Genomic DNA, 27,270 nt, shown 5'->3' on the forward strand with positions numbered 1-27,270 from the left:
CATAACCGTAGGATCTGGAGGCCCCAGATCTAACGGTGGAGATTGCACCCGATGGGAAACCGGATTTGATGAGAAAAATAAGCTTTGGCACATAAAGGTTGAAGTCCGATTGGATAGTTGAGTTGGTGGATGAATCATTTCACAGAGTAATCAAAGTAATGAACCATTTGAGGAAGAGATGGCACAGTTCATGACGAGACAAGTGGCCACCTCTCTGTGAAACGTTACACAGTGGTGATAACGGAAAGGCAGGGGATTCCAAGCGGACAACAGTAGGCGATCCGGAGAGACAGAAGCCAAAATGAACAGTCGGGCAACGAAATAGTTCTAAGCCCTAAACGGACAGAGAGTAAAAAGGGGGAGAAAGAGAGAGAAGACCTAGACACAGAGAAACCGGAGATAAGCTCACGGTAATAGGAAGAGCTATCAGAAGTTGGAGGCAGAGCCGCAGAGCGAACAACGAAAAAAAGTTGAATGCCCAGAGAGTCTTTGGAGGCATGCAAATGCCGAGAAAAAGAGCTTAGAGAAGCCAGAGTAGAGAGCCACAAGCCACAGCCAGATCCAAGAGCTAGAGCGAGCACCAGAAGTAAAAGCTGAGAGCCAGAGCCAAAGCTAGAGCCAAAGAGCTAGAGATAGAGTCAGAGCCAAGAGCCAGAGCAAGAGCTAGAGCCAGAGCCAAGAGCCAGAGCTGGAAAGCCGAAGAGCTCCAAGAGCCAAGGGATAAGATGGTGTTCTGAGCCCAATGTTCTTGTATAAAACATTGGAGTTAAGTGTAGCACCTGTAAATAATTGAAGCCATCATCGTAGAGAGCCTAATCGAGTTGATTAGAGCTCAAGGAGATGTAGCCCAAGATATCAGGGTGAACTCCATATTATACTGTTGTCTTATGTGTTTTTTCTTACTGCTGCTTTAACTACTGTTATATGAATTTATATATCAGTTTAAGTACCTTCCCATATCATCACAAACAACAGATTTTAAAGTAAATAATCAGCTGAAATCAAACACAAGCATACACCCATATTTTCAAACATTTTTTGTTTCTGCATTGGTTGATCAAATAGACTTGGGAAAATTCAAAGCTTTGGAAGTGGGAGAGGTTCTTGTAAGTTAGACAAGAAACCTAAGAGCCCCTGTTGGGTCCCTATAATACTAATGATTACCGCATTACTATTGTAGTTATACCCCTTATTTATATTGTTGTGCCCCTATTACCCCCATGTTGTTATTTCTATGCCCCATAGAATCCCTCTATTGTTATTTTTGTGGCTTTATATTATTATTGTTAGGTCGGCTGGATTATATTGTGACTCCTTAGACTCCTATATATAGAAAGGAGGTTTTGTCATTTGTATCATCCAAGAATTGTTCATCTATGTAATGTAAAGGAGGTTTCCCCCTCGAAGAGGCTGAATTCTAAGGCGTTGATCTATCTTTTCTATCTTTTCTTGAGTTGGCTTCATAACATTTGGTATCAGAGCTTTGGATTCTAGGGTTTTGCTGCTCCAAACAGGTCATCGTGGCATTTTTGCTATAACGTTTTTCTGTGACGTTTCAAAAGTCTAAAAAAACCCATTTGAGACGAAATCACGCTGAACCTTGGGTCCAAATTTCAGAGCTTTTCGCGCGATATTTGCGGAGATATGATCTGAGGAAGTTGGTCTTTTTGCAAACTCCTGAATTACATTCAAAACAGGTGACCTGGGGAAAATAGTCATAACTTTATCTCTGGGGATTGGATTTAAATTTTGTAAGAAGGTACAGAAAGAGAACGGACTTTAGTTTCTTGTATGTGTGTTGCAGATCCAAAGGTTGAAACAGTGACTCGTGGCACGTCGTACAAGTTCGCTCTACCGAACTAGTCTAAAAGCAAGTCACTGTGGGAGATTTCACATAACTCTTCCTTGGAGAATCCAATTTGGGTCAGACTTGTGGCATTGGAAAGAGGACGTAGAAGGCTACTATAGGTCACAATTTTAGAAGTGGATGATCCGAAATTACAGAGATACATCAGATTCAATATCAGGCTTCTATAAAGTGAAAAAAGATGTGTAGTTTTTTTTAAATTTTTGTGTAAGCTTGGTTTAACGGAATTCAAATGGCATAGTAAAGCATTATTATTGGTAACTGATGCCCCAAGGAAAGAAAATGCAAACACCTAGTAAGGAACCTGAAAGATCTAGCATGGCTCATGAAGAAGAGGAAGAAATGCTACATGATATATCAAAATTACAAGAACAAGTGCAACAAATGTCACGCTCACAAAAGCTAACAGAAGCTAAGATAAATGGCATGGAATCTAAGATAAATGGCATGGAAGCTAAGATGGATGATTGGAAGACAGGTTTGAAGAGAGACATGGCAGATTTGAAGACAGATTTGACAAATTTTCTACAAGAAATACTTACTAATGGTGAAAAGGTTGTAAAGGAAACTCATGATGTGAACAAAAGTAATGTTAATAATGATTCCATAGACTCTAATGTTGGATCAAAGACCCACCATATTCCAAAAATCGATATGAGGAAGTTTGATGGCAAGGATCCCGCCACATGGATATTACAGATGGAGCAGTTCTTCGATCTCAATAATGTGCAAAACACACAAAAGGTACGTATGGAAACTGTATATTTGGAACCAAATCAGTTTGTATGGTATCAATGGCTTTTCTCTCGTAAACAATTTATCACTTGGGAAATTTTTACAGAAGAATTAATAGCACATTATGAAGATACAAAAAGCAACACTTTTTTTAGCCAATTGATAAGTCTCAAACAAAAGGGTTCAGTAATGGAGCACATTGAGGAGTTCCAAAAATTGAACATAAGGGTAAAAGATATTCCAGAGGAGCATAGGATTGATGTGTTCATAGGGTCTTTAAAGGATAATATCCAACATGATGTTCACCTTTGGGAACCTGATTCATTAGAGAAGGCATTCAAGTTAGCAAGAAAAATGGAAAGCAAAATTATGGCAACCAGGAAGCATACCACTCACAACTATAAAGACGGAAGTGTTGTCGCCCCTAGTCTTCCACAACCTATAAGGTTGACACGACAACAATTGGAAGAAAAAAGAGCAAAAGGGCTTTGTTACAGTTGTGATAGAAAATACACTAAAGGTCATAAGTGTGCTGAGAAGAAATTATTCTACATAGATCGTGAAGAGGAAGAAGAAAAGGAGCAAGAAAGGTCAAAAGAAGAAGATATACTCCACGAAAAAAGCGTAGATGAAGAACAAATAAGTCCGACCATATCTTGTAATGCATTGGCGGGAATTACCACTCCTCAAACCATCAAGATAGAAGGACAAATCAAGAAGAAAAAGGTAATAGTGTTGATTGATTCAGGAAGCACCCACAATTTTATTCATTGTAGGGTAGCAAAAGAATTGAATTGCTTCCCATATCCAACACCAGAGTGGCAAGTGATGATTGCAAATTGAGGAACAATAAATTGCTCTGGAAGGTGCCATAATATCAAGCTATCCATGGGAGAATATGTATTGACTAGCCCAATGCTTTCCATTCCAATGGGAGGTGTTGATGTTGTACTAGGAGTCCAATGGCTACAATCCTTGGGTACAATAGCTTTTAATTTTCAAGAAATTTTCATCAAATTTTATACGGAAGGAAAGGAAGTTGAATTAAGGGGTATTGCAGGGAAACCAGGAAAGATAATCAGCTCTAATGGTATGACAAAGCTTCTAAAAAAGGAGCAAAGAGGTGTAATTGCACAATTATGTTCGCTAGATGTTTCCACATTGGAATCATCTATTTCTCCATATCTCCAAAAAGTCCTGGACAATCATTCCAAGGTATTTGAGACTCCCAAAGGTCTCCCACCTATGCGTGATCATGATCATGCTATTCATCTGATTCTAGGAAGTGTTCCTCCAAACATCAGGCCATACAGATATCCCTATGTCCAAAAAAGTGAAATTGAACATATGGTTGCAGAAATGCTAGAGGCTGGTATAATTCAACCAAGTCAAAGTTCTTTCTCTGCTCCAGTGGTTTTGGTGCACAAGAAGGATGGATCATGGTGCATGTGTCCGGAGTATAGGGAGCTCAACAAGCTCACTATTAAAGATAAGTTCCCCATTCCTGTCATTGATGAATTACTGGATGAATTGCATGGATCAATTTACTTCACCAAGTTAGATCTTCGTTCGGGATATCATCAAATCAGAATGAAGAATGAAGACATTTCGAAAATGGCATTTAGAACTCATGAGGGTCATTATGAATTTTTGGTCATGCCTTTTGGCCTTACTAATGCACCTTCAACATTTCAAGGTTTGATGAATTCAATTTTCAAACCATTCCTTAGAAAATTTGTGTTAGTATTTTTTGATAAACGAAGCAAGGGAGGAATGGAAGAATGATGAAGAAATGTGGGCACTTATTCAAAAGCTACAACAATATTCCAGTACGTCTAATACATTTAGCTGGCAAAATGATTCATTATGGTACAAAGATCGCTTATACCTCTGTAAGAATTCCCAACTAAAACAGAAGATTCTTATGAAATTGCAAACTTCTCCCTTAGGAGGGCACTCAGGATTTTTAAAAACTTACCACAAGGTTAAGAAGGAAATTTTTTGGGATGGCCTTAAATCAGATATTCAAAAGTTCATGGCAAAATGTTTGGTTTGCCAACAAAATAAAGTTGAAACAATTAAGACATCAGGTCTATTACAACCTTTATCCATTCCAAGCCAACGTTGGGAGGAGGTTTCAATGGATTTTATCACAGGTTTACCCAAGTCTGAGGGAAAGAGTGTCATCATGGTGGTAGTTGATAGACTTACCAAGTATGCACACTTTTGTGCATTATCACATCCATTTAAAGCCAGTACAGTTTCTACTGCATTTATGGAAACAATTCAAAAGCTACATGGAAACCCAAAGATTATTGTAAGTGACAGAGATCCCATTTTCACTAGAAATTTTTGGACAGAATTATTTTCTTGTCTTGGTACTCAGTTAGCTCATAGCTCATCTTATCATCCTCAATTTGATGGGCAAACTGAGATAGTAAACAAATGTTTGGAAGGATATATTCGTTGCTTTGTATCTGATAAACAGACACAATGGGTCAAATGGTTGCCTCTGGCTGAATGGTGGTATAACACTTCCTTCCATACAGCAACAAAAATAACCCCATTTATGGCACTTTATGGGTATCAACCACCATCCATCACATCATATTTAAGAGAAAATTTTAAGGTTCAGGCAGTGGAACATCACATCGAACATGAACAATAAGTCCTCCAACTCTTAAAGGATAACCTCGTGTTGGCACAAAATAGAATGAAACAACAGGCAGATCAACATCGCAGTGAAAGAAGTTTTGATGTAGGTGATTGGGTATTCCTACGGCTACAACCATATAAGAAAATGTCCCTAAAGCAAGCTAAGAAGGACAATAAATTATCACCAAAGTATTATGGTCCGTACAAGGTGTTGCAAAAGATTGGTACTATGGCATAAAAATTGGAGCTTCCTGCAGCTTCTCGATTGCACCCAGTTTTCCATGTTTCATGTTTAAAGAAGGTTATAGGTGACAAGCTCCCAGTTCAAACAATATTGCTAGAACTTGATGAGGAAGGAAAAATTATATTGGAACCGGAAGCAGTCACAGAAACAAGAACTCGACAGCTATGAAATCGATCAATTTCAGAGTACCTTATCAAGTGGAAGAACTTATCCCCTGAAGATTCCACATGGGAGGATGAGAATTTTATGCAGAAGTATCCAGAACTACTCAAGCGTTGAGGACAACACTTTTTTAAAGGAGAGGGGCATGTTGTGTCCCTATAATACTAGTGATTACCCCATTACTATTGTAGTTATACCCCTTATTTATATTGTTGTGCCCCTATTACCCCCATGTTGTTATTTCTGTGCCCCATAGAATCCCTCTATTGTTATTTTTGTGGCTTTATATTATTATTGTTAGGTCGGCTATATTATATTGTGACTCCTTAGACTCCTATATATAGAAAGGAGGTTTTGTCATTTGTATCATCCAAGAATTGTTTATTTATGTAATGTAAAGGAGGTTTCCCCTCAAAGAGGCTGAATTCTAAGGCGTTGATCTATCTTTTCTATCTTTTCTTGAGCTAGCTTCATAACAGCCCCATTTTCAGATCAGTTGCTAATAGTGGATCTATATAATCTCTGGTCCATTTCTGGATATTCATCCATCTTACTAAGTTTGCAACTTGTCACCATTTGAGTGCTCACTAAAGAGCGTTCTTCCATGCAAAATTTCTTTTGCACTTGCTTGAGATACATTCCTTGAGAAATAAAAATACCTTTAGGGGTCTACGCTATCTACAATCCAAGGAAATATGATAACTCTCTAAGCATGGACATCTCGAATTCGACCTTCATATCAGTTGCAAATTCACTTTTCAACAAGTCATAATTACTGGAAAAGAAGATATTATCAACATATACAACTAACACAACGAGTTTTCCATTCTTTTCTTCGACATGTAAATTGGTTTCAGTTGCACCTCTTTTGAATCCACACGTGAGCAGGTAGCTACCTAGATTGGAATACCAAGCCATAGGGGCTTGCTTGCTTGAGACCACACAAATTGTTCTTTAGTCTGCAGACATAATCTGGTTTCTCTGTTACCTGAAATCCTTCTACCTACTCTATATAAAATTCCTCATGTAGCTCTCCATTAAGAAAAGTAGATTTGACATCCATTTTATATATTTTGAATTTTTTGAAGTAATCAAATTCCAAAAAAAATCTCATATCTTCTAACTAGCAACATCAGAAAAAGTTTCATGAAAATCTAAGCCATGTATTTCATCATAGCCTTTGCATATCATCCTGGCCTTGTTTGTTACCACTTCTCCATGGTCATTTAATTTGTTGCTCAAAACCCACTTTGTGCTAATGACATTCTTTTTATCAGCTATTGAAACAAGTTCCCAATTCTGATTTTTCTCTATCTAATCTAATTCTTCATTCATTTCCTTAAGCTAATGTTGATCTTGACTCACTTGAAAAATATCCTTTGGTTCCTCCATGTTAAACAAGGCAATAGGTTCTTACGTAGAGTCATTGAGAAGCTTCCTTCTTGTCTCCACTCCATAATTTAATTCACCAATAATTTGATCAATTGGGTGATGTTTTTGCACATACCTCAGGGGATCTCTAACTTGAGGACTAGAGGGATCTTCCTCTCTTGCTTCTACATTTTCCTCATCATTCACATCAACAAGTCTTACTTGTTCATCAATGCTATTTTTTTCAAGTTGTTTCACTTCTTGATCAACGTGCTCATCCACCTTTACATTGATGCAGTCAATGATTCTCTTGGTGACTTTATTGTAGCATATGTAACCTTTGTTGTTGTGTGAATATCCTATAAAAAGGCCTTCATCTTCTCTGACATTGAATTTTCCAAGTTTTTCATCATTTCTCTTAATGTAGCATCTGCTGCCAAATTTTTTGAAGTGTTTAACTATTGCAGGTTTGCCACACCACAACTCATAGGGAGTTTTGTCACTATTTGGTATAAAATGAGATTTGTTGATAATAGCTACTATTGTATGAATTTCCCTTGCCCAAAACCTTTGTTCAACATTATTTTTTGTCATCATCACTCTGGATAATTGCTGCACTGATCTGTTTGATCTCTCTACTAATCCATTTTTCCAAGGAGTATCTATTATTGTAAATTATCTCTTGATGCCATTGATTTTAGAAAATTCAGCAAATTCCTTTGAAGTGAATACACCTTCATTATTAGACCTTATGATTTTGAATTTGCAGTCAGTTACATTCTCAGCCATTTCTTTGAACTTTTTGAATTTCTAAAAGGCTTCATATTTCTCTCTGAGGAATACAATGTATATCATCCTGGTGAAATAATAAATTATTAGCATAAGATATAGCTTACTTGTGGTTTATTATGTTTTGGATGGGCCACAGAAATCCATGTAAACACTAGTTGCAATGGTTTTCATGATGAGTTCTCTTTTGCCTTGAAAGGAACTCGAGCTTGCTTTCCTAGTTGACAATATTTATAGATAATTTTCTCTAGTTTTAAAAGCTTGGGAAAATCCTTAACAACATTTTTCTTGCTCAACTTGACATTCTAGTCAAATTTCATGTGTCCAAGCCTTCTGTGTCATAACAAACTTTCATAAATATTTGTGAAGCAACATTTTTTTGTCTTCTCCTTGAGCAGATACACATTATTATCTATTCTAACAGCCTCAACAACTATTTCACCTTTAGTTGTAGACTTTATTGGACAATTTTTAGCTTTGAATATCACATCATAGCCTTGATTACACATCTAAGACAAACTTAACAAATTATATTTCAGCCCATCAACATATAAAACATTTTTGGCTTTACCTTTTCCATTTGATAAAGTGACCATTCCTTTTGCAATTATGGTTCCTGGAGAGCTGTTTCCAAAAGCCACATTACCTTTGCTAACTAATTTCAAAGTCAGAAACTTCCTTTTGTCTCCTATCATGTGCCTGGAACATCCATTGTCCACATATCAATGACTCACACCATTTTGAGCATACAACACAATATCACGTTACTTTGATTTTTATTATTCTTTCCGGACCTTGGTTTTCTACTCAATTAGCTCAATTACTGGCTCTACCATCTTCTTCTTTAACCTGGAATTAACTATTATATGTCCAGAATTTGGACGTTTAAAACATTGCACCAGATAGTTTATAGGAGAAAAAGAGTTATTGTACCTAGGTTTTCTTTTTCTATGTTGAAATATTCTGTCGGATCTAAGCTATCTGTAAGAGAGATTAGCTCTGCAATTTGATACTATGTGGCCATAATTTGTGCATGTGAAATATGTCCCTAGGAAGATATCATTTTTCCTGGAAGGTTTGCTTCTGCACTGAGCTAGTTTTTAGGCAATTCGATTTACTTGGCCAACATTATTCTTTTGTTGATGTTCATTTTTCTTTTGTTGAGAAATTGTCTCTTGCTGCTTTGTAGCCCTTTCTTTTTTTGGGAAAACGTTAATTGTATTTTCACCTTTCAACTTAGCTATTGTACTAGACTCAACTCCATATCCTAGGCCAGTTCAGTTTGAGGAGGCTCGTTATGCTCCCAAAATCTCATTCAAATATTTAGTCCCTTTTCCAAATTTTTGATTAAAACTAATATGTGTTTTAGCCTTCTCCAACTTATTATTTAGTAACACAATTTCTCCTTCCATCCTTTCACATTGTTATAGTAGACTAATCCTTCTTGCAGACAAGAAGGATCTCCGAGATTCAATGACTGACTCTAGTAACAAACGTCAAAAGAATTGCTACCTTTCCTTAGCTTATAAATAAAACCTAAAAGATGTAGTACCCAAAGCATCACTTACCTATTGGAGAAGTGATTTTTGAATTCCTTTAAGTATTTTCCACAACTATCATTTCCTCAATGCCTTAAAGGCTTTACTCAACTTCTCCATGATGCTCCAAAAGAAATCTGCATAGAAAAACATTCAAAGGGATAAAATAATCTCACATATAAAATGAGAGGTGAATGAAATTCTTAACTCAACATATATCATATAATTGAATCAATAATCAGTTATAAACCATTTGAGTAATCAAGGAAGCTTACAAATAACATCAAAATAGATGCAATTAGGAAGAAATAATTTATTTTTATTGAATTCAAAGGGGAACAAGCTTACAACCTAGTGTCCTTGATGTCACAAGCCTCTTCCAATGGTATCCAATCTTCTCCTTAGGTGACAAGCCTTCTATCCCTATTTCACCAGCATAATTTTTCCTTCAGTGGCCCTCCCTAAACCTCTGGTCTGTGTTTGATTCATATACTAAGAGGAGGAGGCTTGATATCCTCTTCCTTAGGGATGATATCATCAAAAGGTGGGAATAGAATTCACAAAAAGAGGGAATTAGCTCTATGAATAGAGGGATCAAGTGTGAGTAAGCATCAACTCGAAGCTTTGAGTTGGGAAAGATTCATCCAACAAAGCTTCTAGAATTTACTTTTCTATTTTTACTTTTGTTTAGTGATGTGGGCAGTTCATAGTGGAAGACAGATCATACTTTTACGTTGAATTTAAATGGTCAAGTCCACGTATGCGAAATTTTTTTCTAGGGAACCATGTTGGTACTTAAAAATAGGTTTTCAGACCACGTGATCCATAATTCTCATTCTCTTTGGGATTGTTTAGCTACTAGCCTTGCAAGGGAATGCTTTGGAACACCTTTATGGATTGTGAAAGATCCAGATTTAGGGTAATTTCCCTAATGGTGACAAATTGACATGTATCACACATGCTTCATTCTTTTCATTCAGCTATTGGTTCAAGAAATCTTGTATTTTCTTACCTTATTTTATTTGTAGGATTAATGGCTCTATAGTCTCAAGACCTTCTTTTGATAGATTCTCCTCCAAGAATTCATTTTTCTTCCTGAACCTTTCTATTTCTTCAAGAGCACTTACCAGGTCTCTGTCAAGGTCAACTTCTCCTTCCTCATCATCAGAAATAGCCTTGACTTGCATATTTTCTAGGCTATCAACATGAATTATGTAGGGTTATCATCATCTCTGTTCTCTTTTGAGGATTGGATAGTTTCACTTTCTGAGGAGCTCTACTTTTGAACATAGAAACCTCTCCTCTTAGTATTTTTTCTATTATTTTGAACCTTTTTAAATTTTTCTTTAGGATCATAATCTTTCTTCTTCTTTTCAACAAACTTTGAGGACTAATGACCAAATTTTCCACAATCAAAACATTTAAATGGTAACTTACCTTTATACTTTCCTGATCCTCACTCAAGCCTCCTCAAAAAGTTGGATTCATATTCATCTACTTCAAAACATTAGTCATCATGCTCATCCTTGCACTTCTTTTCTACTTTGAAGCTTGATTCTTTGGATGCAGACTTGCCTTTCAAGGTTCTCATGTCATAGGAAGGGAGTATACCATGTAGTTGATCTACAATGAGAGTACTCAGACTTAGAATTTCCTCAATGGCTGGTACCTTGGGATTAAACCTCTCAAGAAGAGATCTTAGTATTTTTTAACAACCACATCTTCATCTAGCTTCTCATCAAGCCCTCTTATGGTGTTCGCAACTTCATCATCTCTTAAAAAATACTTTTCAATATCTTCATGGTCATCCATGCTCAATGATTCAAATAAGATCCTATAACCTTGGAGTTTAGCTTTATTTACCTTTGTTGTCTCCTTCATAGCATTTGCTCATCTTGTTCCAGATAGCTTTGGTGGATGTTAAATCCATCACCTTAACAAGCACTGATTCAAGTAGTCGAGAAAATAGTGCATTCATTACATTAGCATTGCATGTGAACTCCAACTTATGATCATTGGTAACCACGTATGGAGGTCTTTGATATGATTCTTCCACAAAATCCCACATATTAGCTCCAAGTGATTGAACGTAGGTCTTCATCCTCACTTTCCAAAACACAATGTTTATTCCATTGAACATAGATTCCTTGTTGGTATGACCTCCATCCTCATTTTCCATGCTCCTTGATATTTTTTCCAACTATTAAACTGTTATGAAGAAACTTGGCTCTAATACCAATTGTTGGATGTAGGTTTTAACCCCGTATAGAAATTACCTGCATACGAATTCTAAAACACAGAAAATAAAAAATGCGAGAGCATAACACATAAAACACATATACACATAGATTTTCACCTGGAGCCCAAAATCGGGACTACCAGCTTGATTTTTCATTATGTTCCTTTCAATATTATAATACATATTTATACATGCCGAAGCATCCAATACCATGGAGCGGAAGCCATCGCGTCCAATACCATGGACTGAAAACCATTGCGTCCAAACACATGTGTAAAAATCATGCACAAAACCATAGGTGGGTCCGCCCAACCGGACCCCATAAAGTGGGGTTACGGGTGCCCCTCAAACCCCCTATTAACTACATGGAAAGAATATAACACAACCCAACATTCTCCCACTTGTTGTTTTCTTTCCACAGGCGGCCACAAGAGAGCTTAGTCATTTTTCCAGCCCTGAAACGCCCATTGTCTCTCTACACCAAGAGAACTTCTCAGAGCTCACAGATTTTTCAATGCATCTACAGTATTCTTCAAAATGTCCACCTTTACCAGCAACACCTTTTTGTCTTCTATCATATCCCTCACAAAGTGATATTGAACATCAATGTGCTTTGTCTTTGAATGATATGCGGGGTTCTTTACCAGGAAAATTGAACTTTGGCTGTCACAGTCTATCCCTATAACTTCCTGTACTAATCCCATACTTAAACACAATCTCTACAACCAAACTGATTCCTTGTTTGCATGAGTGGCTGCCATGTATTCTGCCTCTGTAGTTGATAGTGCCACTACAGATTGTTTCTTACTCATCCAACTGACTGCACCTCCAAATAGGTTAAACACATACCCACTTGTAGATCTTTTCTGATCCAGATCTCTAGCCCAGTCTACATCAACAAAGCTACAAATATCCAACACTCTATCCAATCCTGGTCTTCCTTCGTAGCACAAACCATAATCACTAGTGTCACGAAAATACCTGAAAACCCATTTCACTGTTGTCCAATGCTCATTTCCTGGTTTTGACATAAACTTGCTCAATACTCCCACTGCATGTGCAATGTCTGGTCTAGTACAAACCATTGCACACATCAGGCTACCAACTGCACTTGCATATGGAACATGGGACATGTCCTCTTCCTCTTCTTGTGTCTTGGGACACTATTCAACAGATAACCTCACACCTATAGGAATAGGAACCTTACCCGGTTTACTATCCTGCATATTAAACCTCTACAATATTGTCTCGACATAATTCCTTTGGTTTAACCAAAGCATCCTCTTTGTCTGATCTCTTTTAATTGCCATGCCCAAAATATAGTTTGCAGCACCAAGATCTTTCATGTCGAATTTGGAGGACAATTGGGTCTTCAAATCCTGGATAATTTCTTTGTCATTTCCAACTAGCAACATATCATCCACATACAAGACCAAATAAATAACATGGTCACCAATTAATTTAAAATACACACGGTGATCTACTTTTCTTATTGTGAAGCCAAGTCCCTGTATAAATGTATCAAATTTCGGATACCACATCCTTGGTGACGGTTTTAACCCATACAGAGACTTCTTTAACTTACATACCAGCTCTTTCTTACCCTTCACCACAAAGCCTTCAGGCTACTTTATGTAGATCTCCTCTTCCAGATCCCCATGAAGAAATGTCATTTTCACATCCATCTGTTCTACCTCAAAATTAAAATTAGCAGCAACAAATAAAAGTAATCTAATAGAAGTTACCTTGGCAATAGGAGAAAAAATATCACCAAAATCAATTCCTGACACCTAGGAATAACCTCTTCCTACCAGCCGAGCTTTGTATTTCTCCACCTTTCCTTTTGCATTTGTTTTCTTCTTGAACACCCATTTGCTACCAATGGGTTTCCTTCCAGCCAGTGACTCCACCAGATCCCAAGCCTCATTTTTGTGCAAAAATGCCATTTCATCAAACATGTCCTCTTTCCAGAGTTTTCCATCCTCTGAATCCACTGCTTCCTTCACAATTCTAGGATCATCATCGGTAACAGACAAAGCAAAATTTGAATAGAAAGTAGATGGACTATACCTTTCTGGCTTCCTTCTTTCTCGAACTGATCTTCTCATAGCCGGAGTTTGTGGCTCTTCATCTTCTGATTCCTCCTCTGCTATAGAGTCCGATTCTTCCTCCTTTAGCTCAAACTCTATCTTCTCAGGTTCCTTTGGTTGGAGTTCATGTTTAATAACATCTTTCACCTCTCTGAACACCACATCTTGGCTGTACACAACCTTCCTTGTTACTAGGTTCCAAAGTTTATAACCCTTTAAACCATCCTTATACCCAATAAAGATGCAATTTTCAAATTTACTATCCAACTTGGTTCGTTTCTCCTTTGGAACATCTACATATGTGTCACATCCAAATACCCTTAGATGTGAAAGAGAGGGTTTCTTACCAGTCCATACCTATTGTGGAGTCTTATCCTCCAACGCTGATGAAGGTGACCTATTGACCAGGTAACATGCAGTATCCACTGCCTCTGCCCAGAATTCTTGTCCTAACTCAGCACCACTGAGCATGCCTCTTGCCCTTTCCATCAATGTCTTGTTCATTCTTTCTGCAACTCCATTTTGCTGAGGTGTATATGCAGTAGTCTCCTGCCGTGCTATACCACACTTCTTACAGAATTCTTCAAATTCCTTACTATAAAACTCTCCACCATTATCTGTCCTCAGCACCTTTATCTTCTTCTCTATCTGGCTTTCCTCTAGAGCCTTAAATTCTTTAAATTTGTCAAAGACTTCAAATTTCTTCTTAAGGAAATATATCCATGTATTCCTTGAGAAGTCATCTATAAATGATACATAGTACACAGACTGACCCAATGATGGAACCTTCACAGGTCCAAACACATCACTGTGCACAAGCTCTAATATATGTTTCGCCTTCTTACCACCAGAGGGGAAGCTCACCCGATTCTGCTTCCCATATACACAATTTTCACAGAAATCAAAATCCAGAGAGATATTACTCATACCTTCTACCATACCTTTACCATGAAGTATTCAAAGGCCCTTCTCTCCAATATGTCCAAGCCTTTGATTGCATAGCATGGTCTTTTCTCCAGAGACCACTAGATTTTCTGCTCCACTATCAGGAACCACAGAACTGTTGCACCCATCAACAATAGTGCTACCTTGCAGCTTTTACAGAGTTCCAATCCAAACTCCCCGCATCAATACCAATTCTCCTAGAACCATCTTGCATGTATCCTTCTCGAACACTATTTTTACACCTGCATCATCTAGCTTGCTAATAGAAATAAGATTTCTGGCTAATGCAGGAATATGCAGAAGACCCATAAGTGTTCTAACCCTTCCACCTTCAAGATTCAACTTTACTTTTCCACGACCAATGATTCTAGCCTTCCTGTCATCCCCCAAGAATACATCACCACTATCATATTTCTCATACTCACATAACCACTCTCTATGGGGTGTGAAGTGAAAGGATGCACCTGAGTCAATCAACCATGCCTCATGATCTACATGTGTACTTGAAGAAGCCAAGTACACATCCCCACCTTCATCTGAGGTGGTTTTCGCCTCTGCAAAAGGAGCCTCATCAGATCCCTTTCCTTTGTCAGGAGCTTTAGATTTACAGTCCCTTTTGAAGTGGCCTTCCTTTCCGCATTTCCAGCACAACACCTTTATAGGTTTTCCTAGAGATTTAGATCTCCCACTCGATGAATTATTTTTGTTTCTATTCTAGGACCGTCCTCGTACAAACAAGGCATCACCATTTTGGCTCTTCATATTTTTCCATCTCATCTCATCTATCAGCAAGGCTGAGACTTTTTCATCAAACTGCAAGGCAGTTGCATTGCTACATATTGCAATAACTAGACTATCCCACAAATCTAGTAGAGAACACAAAAAACTGATGCACTTATCTTCATCTGAAATTTCAATATCAACATATGCTAACTGACTTACCACAGTATTAAATGCATTCAGATGCTCTGTCACCGAGTCTCCATCTTTCATCCTCAGGTTATACAACTTTTTCCACAAGAACAATTTATTCACCAGAGACTTAGATTGGTACAAAGTCCCTAACTTGTCCCACAAAGCCTTCGCTGTAGCTTCCCCTAATACATTCAGCAATACTGAGTCTGAGACACACAATCATATTGTGCTCTTTGCCTTCAATTCCAATTTCTTCCATTCTTCATCGGACACTCCCGTTGGTTTAGTACCTGGATCTACTGCGATCCACTAATCTTTATCCACCAACAGCTCCTCCATCTTGAGTTTTCACAACTCAAAACTCTGACCATTAAATTTCTCGATCTCTATCTTTCCACTGCTCGCCATCTTCTTTCACCACTAGAATTGATCTCACATATCTCCCACTGAACAGGGTCTACCACAGGCCCGAGCGAAGCCCCTCAGCAAAGGCGTCCCCTTGAAGCCAAAACAACTCTAATACCAAATGTAGGTTTTAACCCCGTATAGAAATTACCTGCATACGAATTCTAAAACATAGAAAATAAAAAATGCGAGAGCATAACAAATTAAACACATATACATAGAGATTTTCCCCTGGATCCAAAAACTGGGACTACCAGCTTGATTTTTCATTATGTTCCTTTCAATGTTATAATACATATTTATACATGCCAAAGCATCCAATACCATGCACCGAAAACCATCGTGTCCAAAAGCTTGTGCAAAAATCATGCACAAAACCATAGGTGGGTCCGCCCAACCTAACATAGGATCCAAAACCAAACCCCATAAAGTGGGGTTACGGGTGCCCCTCAAACCCCCTATTAACTACATGGAAATAAGATAACACAACCCAACATTGGAAACCACGAAACTACTTGGTGGGGGTGAATTAGTAGTGAAGGAATTTTACCAAATTAAAACTTTCTTTTACTTTTTGTTCATCATTAAAAACTTCATCAATAAATTAAATAACCATAATAGAGATTAATGTCAATAATCACAGTGGAACACATAAGAACAATTAACTTTTAGAACTACTCTTTAATTAATTCATAGGGAAAGCTACAACTACTTGTTACAATTTCTCTGGATACAACCAGTAAGAAGATACAAATCCCTGGTTTATCAACTAAAACTAAATAAAGCTACAACCCCAAATATTCTCTAGCACCCACCAGAAGGAGCACCAACCTCTAACTAATGAGCTACAACTTGCTTTAGACATTTATTATTCCATATTTCATCCATTTTTACACTACGATCGATGACTGCCTTCTCTGCTCTTCTAACAAATAATTTATCTCAGTCACCACTCAAAAAAACCTACAACAATCTCTGATTACTGTGAACACCATACCAACACCTCAATGCACTAGAAGCTCTATCTACAAAATCTTGTGTCGATTCTACTTGATTAGGCGAGCATTTGTAGATTTTTTCTTTTTGCTAACTTTAGCTATGATTTTTTTTCAATTTATTCATGAAGCCTTATTATTTTTTTTACTTTGTCCTACTTGTTTCAGTCATTTGGACCATGTTTTTTGTTATGGGCTTAATCTCCATCTCAATCTGACCTTTACTACCTTTTCTGTAACTTGAACTCAGTTTTTATGATTATTATTTTCATTCTGGATTTTTATAGAATTTAGCAGTGCACTTGTTATGTTTATCTATTGTTCAATTTTTGCATAGCTACCAAAAAATGCAGTCAAACTGAGAGTTCCACCTTTTCTCCTTTAAGAACCTTGTATCTCAGCCCTCTACCTATTTTTTTTCCATAAGTCTAGGTCTCCTTAACCACCAGCTTATGCCTCTAGGCGTATTCCCTTTCAAGTCCTTTTGGGAGCCTTTTTTGTTTGTTAACGACTCCAGATCATTGGTAATGCCTCTACGTGAGGAAACCATTCATCAGCCCAAATGCTAGAGCTTCCTATCTCCTAACCACTTTGTTTCTATGCAAAATAATCCACGGAGCTAGCATTTAGCCACTCTCAAAGCCTCCACAAATCTTTATTTATCCACACCCTTGGTTTCTACTTATGGCATAGGGCCATGCCTGGATGCTTAGCACATAGCCCCAACATCTCGATTCTTTATTTAACTATGGATTTATTCACCCATCAGGGTCTTTCCATTAGTTTAACATATCCGTGGGGACTGACCAATACTCATTTCATCGGCTACTGCTCTACCTCCATGGCTAAATGCATAAAATTGAATCTTCTAGCCTCTTTTCTATATGGTTGAGCTATCTCATGGGGTCCTCTTGCACTTCTTTAATTGGTTGCTACTCCATGTTGTTTGTCAACGTGTCCCAACACCCACCACCCTGCATTAGCTCTTGTGAATTTTTAAAATCTTCAAAACTAATCCCACTGGGATTACGTCATGATGACATCACTGGGGACACGTGTCATCTGGAAATGGTCCCTTTGGGTGCCTGAAAATGCCATATTTTCATTCCACATGTCCTTCTCTTAAGTGTTGTTGTTGATGTCACTAACCTCCAGTATCTGGTCCAATCACGAGTTGTCACCTATCCTCTTGGATGAGAGAGAAAATATCCTACAGGGCCTTTTGTGACCATTTCCTTTGTTATTTATTTTTTCCAAAAATGAATAGGTTCAAGCATTTTCTATGACACCACTCCTGAGCTGATTTTGGTTTCACAAGGGGTGCCCTCGGTGTAGATCTTTGTCGTCGATCTACAAGATCAAATGTGTGGGAAATCACCTCCCATGATCACAAAAACTGTCAAAATGGTTATCTCCAATGCCATCATAGAGTTTCCACGTGGCCCAACCCTTTCCCCCTAGTACATCTCTTTGTGTGCCAAAACGATTGTGTTGGGGTAATGCAGTTGACTGGGCTCCACCCACTCAGCTCCCATAGGACAACACTTAGTTGTCGTGTCCTGGTGACTTCAACTTGGGACCTTACTTTTGTGTTCCCTTTCAAATATTTCAAGGTATACCCTTTGGGGTAACTCTGTCTGGATGGCATCATCCCACTCCACATACCTCGGTCACTTAGACATGGGGCATAATAATAATACCATCGAGGTATGTCTGCCGGGTGGGCTCTGCTTTTGGTCCAACCTGTTGTGGTCATGTCTTCCTACAGATCTTTCTTAGAAGCTTTTCCTGTCTTGGCTCTATGTTTGGAACTTGTGCCAACTTTAGCTATGCGCCAAAGTCTCCAGCCACCTTTAACATTATTATAAAGGCCTTGGGGTCACGAGAATTTGAATCAATATATCTTTTAATCTTGGATGCCTCTTCAAGACTTCCATTTATCGTTGGAAATCTCTTTTAGACCTCTATTCATCTAGGTGGCTTGCACATGTATCTGAGATGATTTAGTTCTCCAAAATTGGCTCAAAATCCACGCACGGATTTTGATATTTTTCCCTTCTTGTGTGCCTAGAACCATCTCCTTCGGGCATTTATTTGATATCTTTTCCTACTACTACCATCTATTTCCACTTGTTGACATCAATGACAACATATTTCCAATACCAACCCCAAAAACAAAGTGGACCTCCCCTTAATCCATTTTCAAACTAGATCCACAAAATTTAGCACAATTTCAAATCAAAACAACCTCTTCCTAGAAATTCTTCCTTGTTTGATAATACATCAACAATATATATCGTAAATTAGTAACACATTTGTTGGTACTCATAAAACTAGAATTTATGTCAGAAAAAGTACTATTAGCCTTGCCACAAAGTCATCATCACATTACAACATGAAGCTCAACAATACCTTTCATTATTCTTATCAACAAAGTACGCAATCATCAATAAGCTTATATTTGTTAGGAAACCCTTAAGCAATTAAAATCCTTCAATAGATTCTTCTTTAGTCAGGGATATAGATTCATCATCATCATAACTAGTTCAAAAATCATTAACATATTTTTAGAAACATAAAATCTAACTCAACACATCATCATATCAACACACTCAACAGTATAATCTTATGCACATGTCCCTACAACATGATCTCTAAAGCCATGAACATATCCTAACTCATCAGTATTGAATCTCTCATGTATCCATATCATAACATCATTCATACCTTGGTAATTTCAATCTTGAGAACCTTTGTCATAATAGCAAAAACATTATTCTCCACCAACAATTAGCCCCTATTAAATTCAATAGTAGCACTCTCACACTACACACATTAGGCCAATATTAATCTCTCTCATAAATTAACAACTTTAGATAGAAATAGAAAGTAGTCAACATAATTTATAAGCGCAACAATACACTAAATCAACACTGGAACATAATCAAAATCTCATCATCTTCATCATATTCAACCTCATGAAAATTTATGGGTCATCAACTAGACTCAATAATATTTGTCTTCATGACATGTCCCTGCATCCCAAACCCAAATTTCGGGCATCACATTAACAATCAACAAAAACCTTGATCTTCACACCAAGAATCCTTATGAAAGCCAATTTTGTATACACTTTTATCAACCACATGCTTCCTCTATCATTAGTAGCAAAACCACATTATCAATATCAAACTTTCCGTTAAAACCCTCTTATTAATAGGACAAACCCTCAAAAAATATATTCAATAACAACTTCACTTGCAACAACATTGTGAGCTCAACTAATTTGTTATAGGGTTTCATTAGAAATATTACTAAATTATGCATGCAACATCTATAGTAGCGGGTTATCTTCCTACAAACACCCCTCATCATATCCTGTAACAAAATCTTGAAGCACTACAACACATGTAATAGTATTACCCCAATTCGGAAGCAAATTTACATATTCAAATACCTTTACCAGCTCAACAATTCAAATTTAATTTTTTTTGTTCAATGTAGATGATAGTATAATTTAGGATTACAAAACTAAAGGGTTTATTTGTAAGTCATCCACTGATTAGATATATTACAAAATTTTAAACTCATTATCATAAGATCAATACTTCTAATTAAATATGCCTTGTAATTAGGTTAATTAACAATTTGTTTCCTCTACATTGATGAGCTTCACACCTCATCCTCGAAGATAGAGATAAGATATATTCACTCCTCTTAATATTTTACACACCAAGTTAGAATTAATGTTATTAGTGTACCAGGTTATTATCACACATGGAATCACAACCAATTGCTCACCTTAAATTCATATTGTAATGTCGTCAATTAAATTAATTTTGCTAAGATGAATTTGTATTTTGCAATTGGGTGTGGGAAATATTTTGACATTTAAACTTAGGGAAAGTGGATGGAGGGAGTCCTCACTTAATTTTTGGAGAGATGGAGGCCACCAACATTAGAGAAAATGAAATATTGAATTAATAGTGGAATATGGGGCCGATATAAAGTACACACTTGGGGAAGAAAGAATTTAAGTTCCTTGAGGAAAATTGAATTGGTGGAGGGACCCACAATTAATGCATGGTCATATATTATAAAAGGAAGGATGAGGGAGAAATAGGGGTCTTTTTTCTTTTTGAAAATTGAATTTGCCTTAGTTGTTCGGATGAGCCAATATTGTGTTGTTTAGCATAAGAACTTCACAAGGATAGAAGCTCAACCTTTCTTCGATGGAATTCGAGCACCACCCTAGGAAGGCTTTCCTTCATCAATGAGACTGGAAGAGGAATCCACTATAGGTCCAACACATTTCTGGAGTAGAGGACGCAATCTAGCAGCCACCACTGCACAGATGGAGGATTCACTCGTTGTTTGTGGAGTTGGGTTATTGGGGAATTGAACAAAGAAGTTGTAGGAGTGTTCTTTGATCATTTTCATGAGTGTGGAGGGCAGCTACATCCAAGTGGACCAACCTACATGTAGATCTCACTTTATCATACAAAGGGCTGCATCATCTCCTCCATGATTGCACAGTCATTGGAGTGAGACTCTTTTGGGGCGGCATCATTTGGGGGATTTTGGAGCAGGGATGCTAGGAAATAATTGGGAGGGAAATTTTAGGAGTATTTTTAGAGTTTGGGAAGAAGAGATTGATAGGGGTAGACACAGTGACATAATTCGAATTTGGTGGAGGGCCAAGCTCTGAAGGGTCAAATTTTAAAAGTTGGAACTAAGGGAAACCCTTTTTGGGTTTTTTTGGGTTTTGGGCAAGGAGAATTCTCCTAATTTTATAGAATTTTCTGGGTAATCTAGAGTGGGTAAATTAGGGGGTGGAGTTAGGAAGCAGTGTATTTTTGGAGCAACAACATAGTTTTCTTTAGGTGTTGATTATTGCAGCCATTTGACTTTCTCATACTCATCCCCTGGTGCTTGTAGCTTGAATAGTGCAAGGCTAGGTGAAATTTCTCCAAATAATTTGTACCACATCAGATATTATTAATAAAATTTGGCAAGTTTAGGGATTTGTAGAAATTTCTAGTTTATGTGTATGCATTTCTAAAATTCTCTATGTTATTTATTCGTGCATGTCTTTGTTATCATTGTAAAATTTCTACTAGGAATATTACAGTGGTATAAGAGCATGATCTTGGCTAGTTGTGGAGTATCTAGCAAGGTCATGGAATATTTGGGCATGTATGCACTGTGATGGGTGAACTATAGACAAACCCATGGATCAAGGGAGAGTGAGTATCATTGAGGGAAAAATGACCCTCACCCACTTTGATGGTTCAGCTTGGAGTTCTGTCAAAAAATGTGTACAATAATTGGACACATATTTCTTGCTAAACCCCATGAGGGAGGGAGACACTATTAGACATGCCACTTTGCACTTGGATGGAGATGTTATGGAATGGTGGTTCCGAGGGCTAATCCCTTTGGGTCATGTATGTGTCACATCCTACAAAGAGTTTACATAGAGGCTCGTGGAGAGAATTTACGGAAAGGACACCAAACCCCCTCAAAAGGGAGTGGATAGGATGAGGAAAGCTAGAGGATGAGACCAGAAGGCATTTTAACTAGTGGAGACTAGGCTTTAGATGTCAAAAGCTCGAGGAGGAGGTTGAGCAGGAAGACACAGAGGATGGTGAGGGCCACATTGATATACCCAATGTCACGTAGGAGTCACCATTGTTGGAGGCCTCTTTGGTAGCTCCAGTTGACACTTCGATTGAGGGAGTAGAGCATACACTTGGAGGACCGTTTATTTATTAGATTCCAACAGTTGATGAGGTATCGAGTGCTATGACCTAGTTTCTAGATGATGACCACCTACAAGAGGTTGATGAGGTTCCTAGAGGCATACTTGTCATTGAGGAGGTACCAGAAGAGATGAAGTGGTCTAGAGTGGTGACATATTTTATAGAGGACATCCGCCCTCCACGGTTTCATCAGTTATGGGCTAGACTTCTAGAATTGAGAAAGAAGGCAATGGCAGTGTGAGAGGCCATTCTACAATAGAATGAGGAGTTGGAGGGCATGAGAGTGGTTTGTGTTGAGTTAGTGGCCAAACTGACTCGTGTTCGGGAATGGTTGGGTTCCCTAATGGTTAAGTTGGAGTGCACATTGGAGTAATGGGGCAACCCTACACAGACATTACAGGTCAGTAGCACTAGTAGGTTACCACTACATATGAGAGAGGGAGAGGCAAAGTTACCTCGACATATTTTATGTGTTGACTAGAATGGTGAGATGAGGTGACATGAGTTGCACAGGGTGCATCCTTGGCAGGATATAGGGTTAGTTCCATGTACAAGATTTTATGATCTCAATCCTTCCGTTGGGGTTGGATTGCGACAGATATTGAGTTGGTATTTCGTGGATCAGGCTAGAAGGTTAGATGCATCCATGGCCACAACTCAGCTGAGGCTATGAATTACCAGAGGAGATCAAGGGCCAGACAGTTGTTGTGATTTAGGTGGGATTCTACATCACATCGTGGAGCTGATAGGTCATGGTAGCAGCTATGTGATGGACTCGGTGGTTGTGTGCACATAGATTTTCATATCCCCTTCATAGTTCCTGACAAAACTAGTGAGAGGATGGATTTGTAGAGGAGAAGGCATATTTCATGAGTTGTCATGGCATGTTGGGTTGACATGGGATCATAAGATGGAGAGAATACTCTTGCAACAGTTGGTAGGAGGTGGTGGCATCATCAGGCCATCGGACAGGGCATCATATGGAGAGAGTGCTTTCTCATTGATGTATTGGGCACTAGAGCCACTAAGGTTTGACACGGTAGCGTTAGTCCTGATTGCATGTGAGGAGTTGAGCCACATAGGTGTACTTGGGAAAATGAGGAGGTGTAGATCACATCATGGTAGGTGTACTAAAAGAGTGGTCGATGCATGGGAACATATGTGATGGCCTATGGTACATGGTGGCATGGAACTAAGTGTTGATATCTACTGGTGAATGAAGTTGTTCCATAGAGTTCAGGGCTATGTAGTGGAGTGTTGGGTGGTGTATTTGTGTGCAGCAGACCATGATGATGCACAACAATTTATTGAGGTGTTTTTGCCATAGAGATATCCTCACAAGGGCATAAGGAAATCCATTGGGTTTGGCACACTCAAATTTGGAGAGAAACTTGATCATAGGGTCGACGATGAGCTTCTTTTTATCACTCACCAGCATTGCAAACTGATGTCGAGGACTTTGATACCATTCCTTGATGCTCTCATTGCAACCAATAGAACCCAAGAATTTCATCTAAAATAGTTGGACGGGGTAGGGTGCATCAGGAGAGAGGCTTTCCAGCTGTGGCATATGGGTAAGGCGTGGGTTGGTGGATGCAGGCTTAGGGGTGGTCCAATATTCTATAGAGGTATCACTTGCATAACACTTGAGCCCACACTCAGGGAGAGAAATGATGCCCTTTGGGTGAGACATTCTAAGGTGTCTTAGGAGAATCCACAACAGTTTTTGGACCTTACATGTAGGTGGATGTTTAGACTCCAAGCAGTATTGGGGACCGCTTTTAGGAGGCAGGATAATAGATCCCACTGCGTGGTATGGCTGGGGCAGGGTAGGTTCGTATGCACCATATTAATTCATGATGTAAGGATGCCATATATCGATTGCATGCAGGGGATTGACATGTGGTACGGGTTGGCGCGAGGAGCTGTTAGGACTATGCCACAATCATTCTAGCTATGGGATCCAGGGATCTAGCTAGTTGATTGAACAATTTGTTTCATGATGCATGGGAGTAGGATAGAGGATGACCCAAATCCCACTTGGTTTGACATGTGAGGGAGGGTTAAGGCCTTTGTCACATGGCAAGACTGGTTTGCATTGTTGTTGCTACAAATCAGAGTGAGTGCTAGATGGGTAGGTCGTGACATCATGGGGATTATTGGGCCAGATACATTGGAACTCCATAGATATTTTCCATCAAGTCCCAGGAGAGGGGAATACAAATTGTGCCTGACGGGAAAACCATCATGATCAGTGTGGTGCAGCGACATCATGGTGGTACCCCTTTTGGACTAGCTTGGTATTTTGGCCTAGTAGGGCTTAGTAGTTCAACTACCCATGGAGATGAGTGGGTTTCTATAGGGGAAGGTCATCCATATATTCCATTGGGTTTTAGTGACTTGTTGTTGGTGTGGCTAACTTCACAAGTGTGGCAGGGTGATCAGTCGGAGGAGATCAGGGGAAGTGCATGCAGGTGAGGATTCCATGCCACAAGGATTGGACTGTGTCTTTAGGGGTCTACTCCTGAAGTGCATGACAGAGACTATTCAGTAGAGAAGTTTCATGAGGAGATTATCAAGATTTTATACTACCATGAATCTCTACTTAGTGGCGATATGCAGGGGGCGTCTGGTGCCTATGCTGAGTTGGACAACAAGTGGAGCAAGGGATGCCTCATTGTAATCAGGATGGCTTGGGATCCTAGCAGGACAAGTGAGAGATCAGGGATGGTTGAGTGGTACATTTGGGTCCTTGGTATTGTGTGCAGAGACTGTTGGGGTCAGTTGATCGAGAGGGTGCTTGTTTGGGCATTGCTTGAGGACAAAATTTTTTTGGTGGGGAGGATTGTAATGTCCCCGATTAAATTAATTTTGATAAGATGAATTTATATTTTTCAATTGGGTGTGGGAAATATTTTGTCATGTAAACTTCGGAAAAGTTGGTGTAGGGAGTCCCCACTTAAGTTTTGGAGAGATGGAGGCCACCACCATTAGAGAAAATGAAAGATTAAATTGATCGTGGAATATGGTTCCCACATAAAGTACACACTAGGGGAAGAAAGAATATGAATTCCTTAAGGAAAATAGAATTGGTCGAGGGACCCACAAGGAATTCATGGCCAACAATTATAAAAGGAAGAAATGAGGGAGCAATAGGGGTCTTTTGTCTATTTTAAAATCGAATTTGCCTCATTTGTTCAACTGAGCCAATATTGTGTTGTTTAGCACAAGTTCTTCCCAAGGAGAGAAGCTCAAACTTTCTTCCGTGGACTTTGTGTGCCACCGTAGGAAGGCTTTCCTTCATCACTAAGACTGGAAGAGGCATCAACTACAGGTCCCATGCATTTCTGGAGTAGAGCACATAGTCTGAACCACCACTGCACAGAGGGAGCATTCATTGGTTGTTTGTGGAGCTGGGTTGTTGCAGAATTGACAAAAGAAGCTACATGACTATTCTTTTATCATTTTTATGAGTGTGGAGGGAAGCAGCAACAAAGAGGGCCAACCTACATGCATGTCTCACTTTATCATATAGAGGACTGCATCATCTCCTCCATGACTATGTTGTCATTGGAGTGAGACTCTTTTGGGGCAGCATCATCCGGGGGAGTTTGGAGCTGGGGTGTTGGGAAATCATTGAGAGGGAAATTTGAGGAGGATTTATAGAGTTTAGAGAGAAGATATTGACATGAGTAGCCATAGTAACATAATTGGAATTTGGTGGAGGGCGAAGATGTGAAGGGTCAAATTTCGAAAGTTGGAACTAAGGGAAACCCTTTTTGGGTTTTTTCTAGGTTTTGGGCAAGGAGCACTCTTCCAATTTTATATACTTTTCTTCACACTCTAGAGTGGGAAAATCAGGGGGCGAAGTTAGGTAGCAATGTATTTTTGGAGTAGCAACACAATTTTATGGAGGTGTTGATTATTGTAGTTGTTTGGCTTTCTCGTACTCATCACCTGGTGCTTGTAGCTTGTCTTGTGCAAGCCCAGGTGCAATTTCTCCAACTAATTTGTACCACAACAAATATTATTAATAAAATTTGGCCAGTTTGGGGATTTGTAGAAATTTCTGGTTTATGTGTATGCATTTCTAAAATTTTTGTGTTATTTATTTGTGCATGTCTTTGTTATCATTGTAAAATTTCTACTAGGAATATTACACATACATTCTTCAAATAATAGATCAAATGATCAACATACATGAACAATCATCATCAATGCACTAAATCAAAGAAACATGTCATTAATGCACTCGCTTCATGCCATATCAAAGGAAATACCATAAAACACAAGGCTAGAGTGACTTTAGTCACACCAAAACTGAGCAACATGTCATCAACATCACAATCGAGCCACTAAAATAAGAATGCAAGTTTCTTATATTATCAATTACCCCCTTTAATTGCACTTTGCAGTAACTCAAGTTGAACATAATAAATCAACCACATCGATAAAAACACACATAGATCGATTCAAGTCTTATATACAGGAACTCAGGTTAAACGTAATAAATCAACCACACCGATCAGATCATACATAGATTGATTCAATACTTCAT

The sequence above is a fragment of the Pinus tabuliformis genome, chromosome 3_2 (genome assembly GCF_031772625.1).
Source record: "Pinus tabuliformis cultivar Carrire ecotype Pingquan chromosome 3_2, CPIR1, whole genome shotgun sequence".
In the NCBI taxonomy this organism is placed as follows: Eukaryota; Viridiplantae; Streptophyta; class Pinopsida; order Pinales; family Pinaceae; genus Pinus; species Pinus tabuliformis.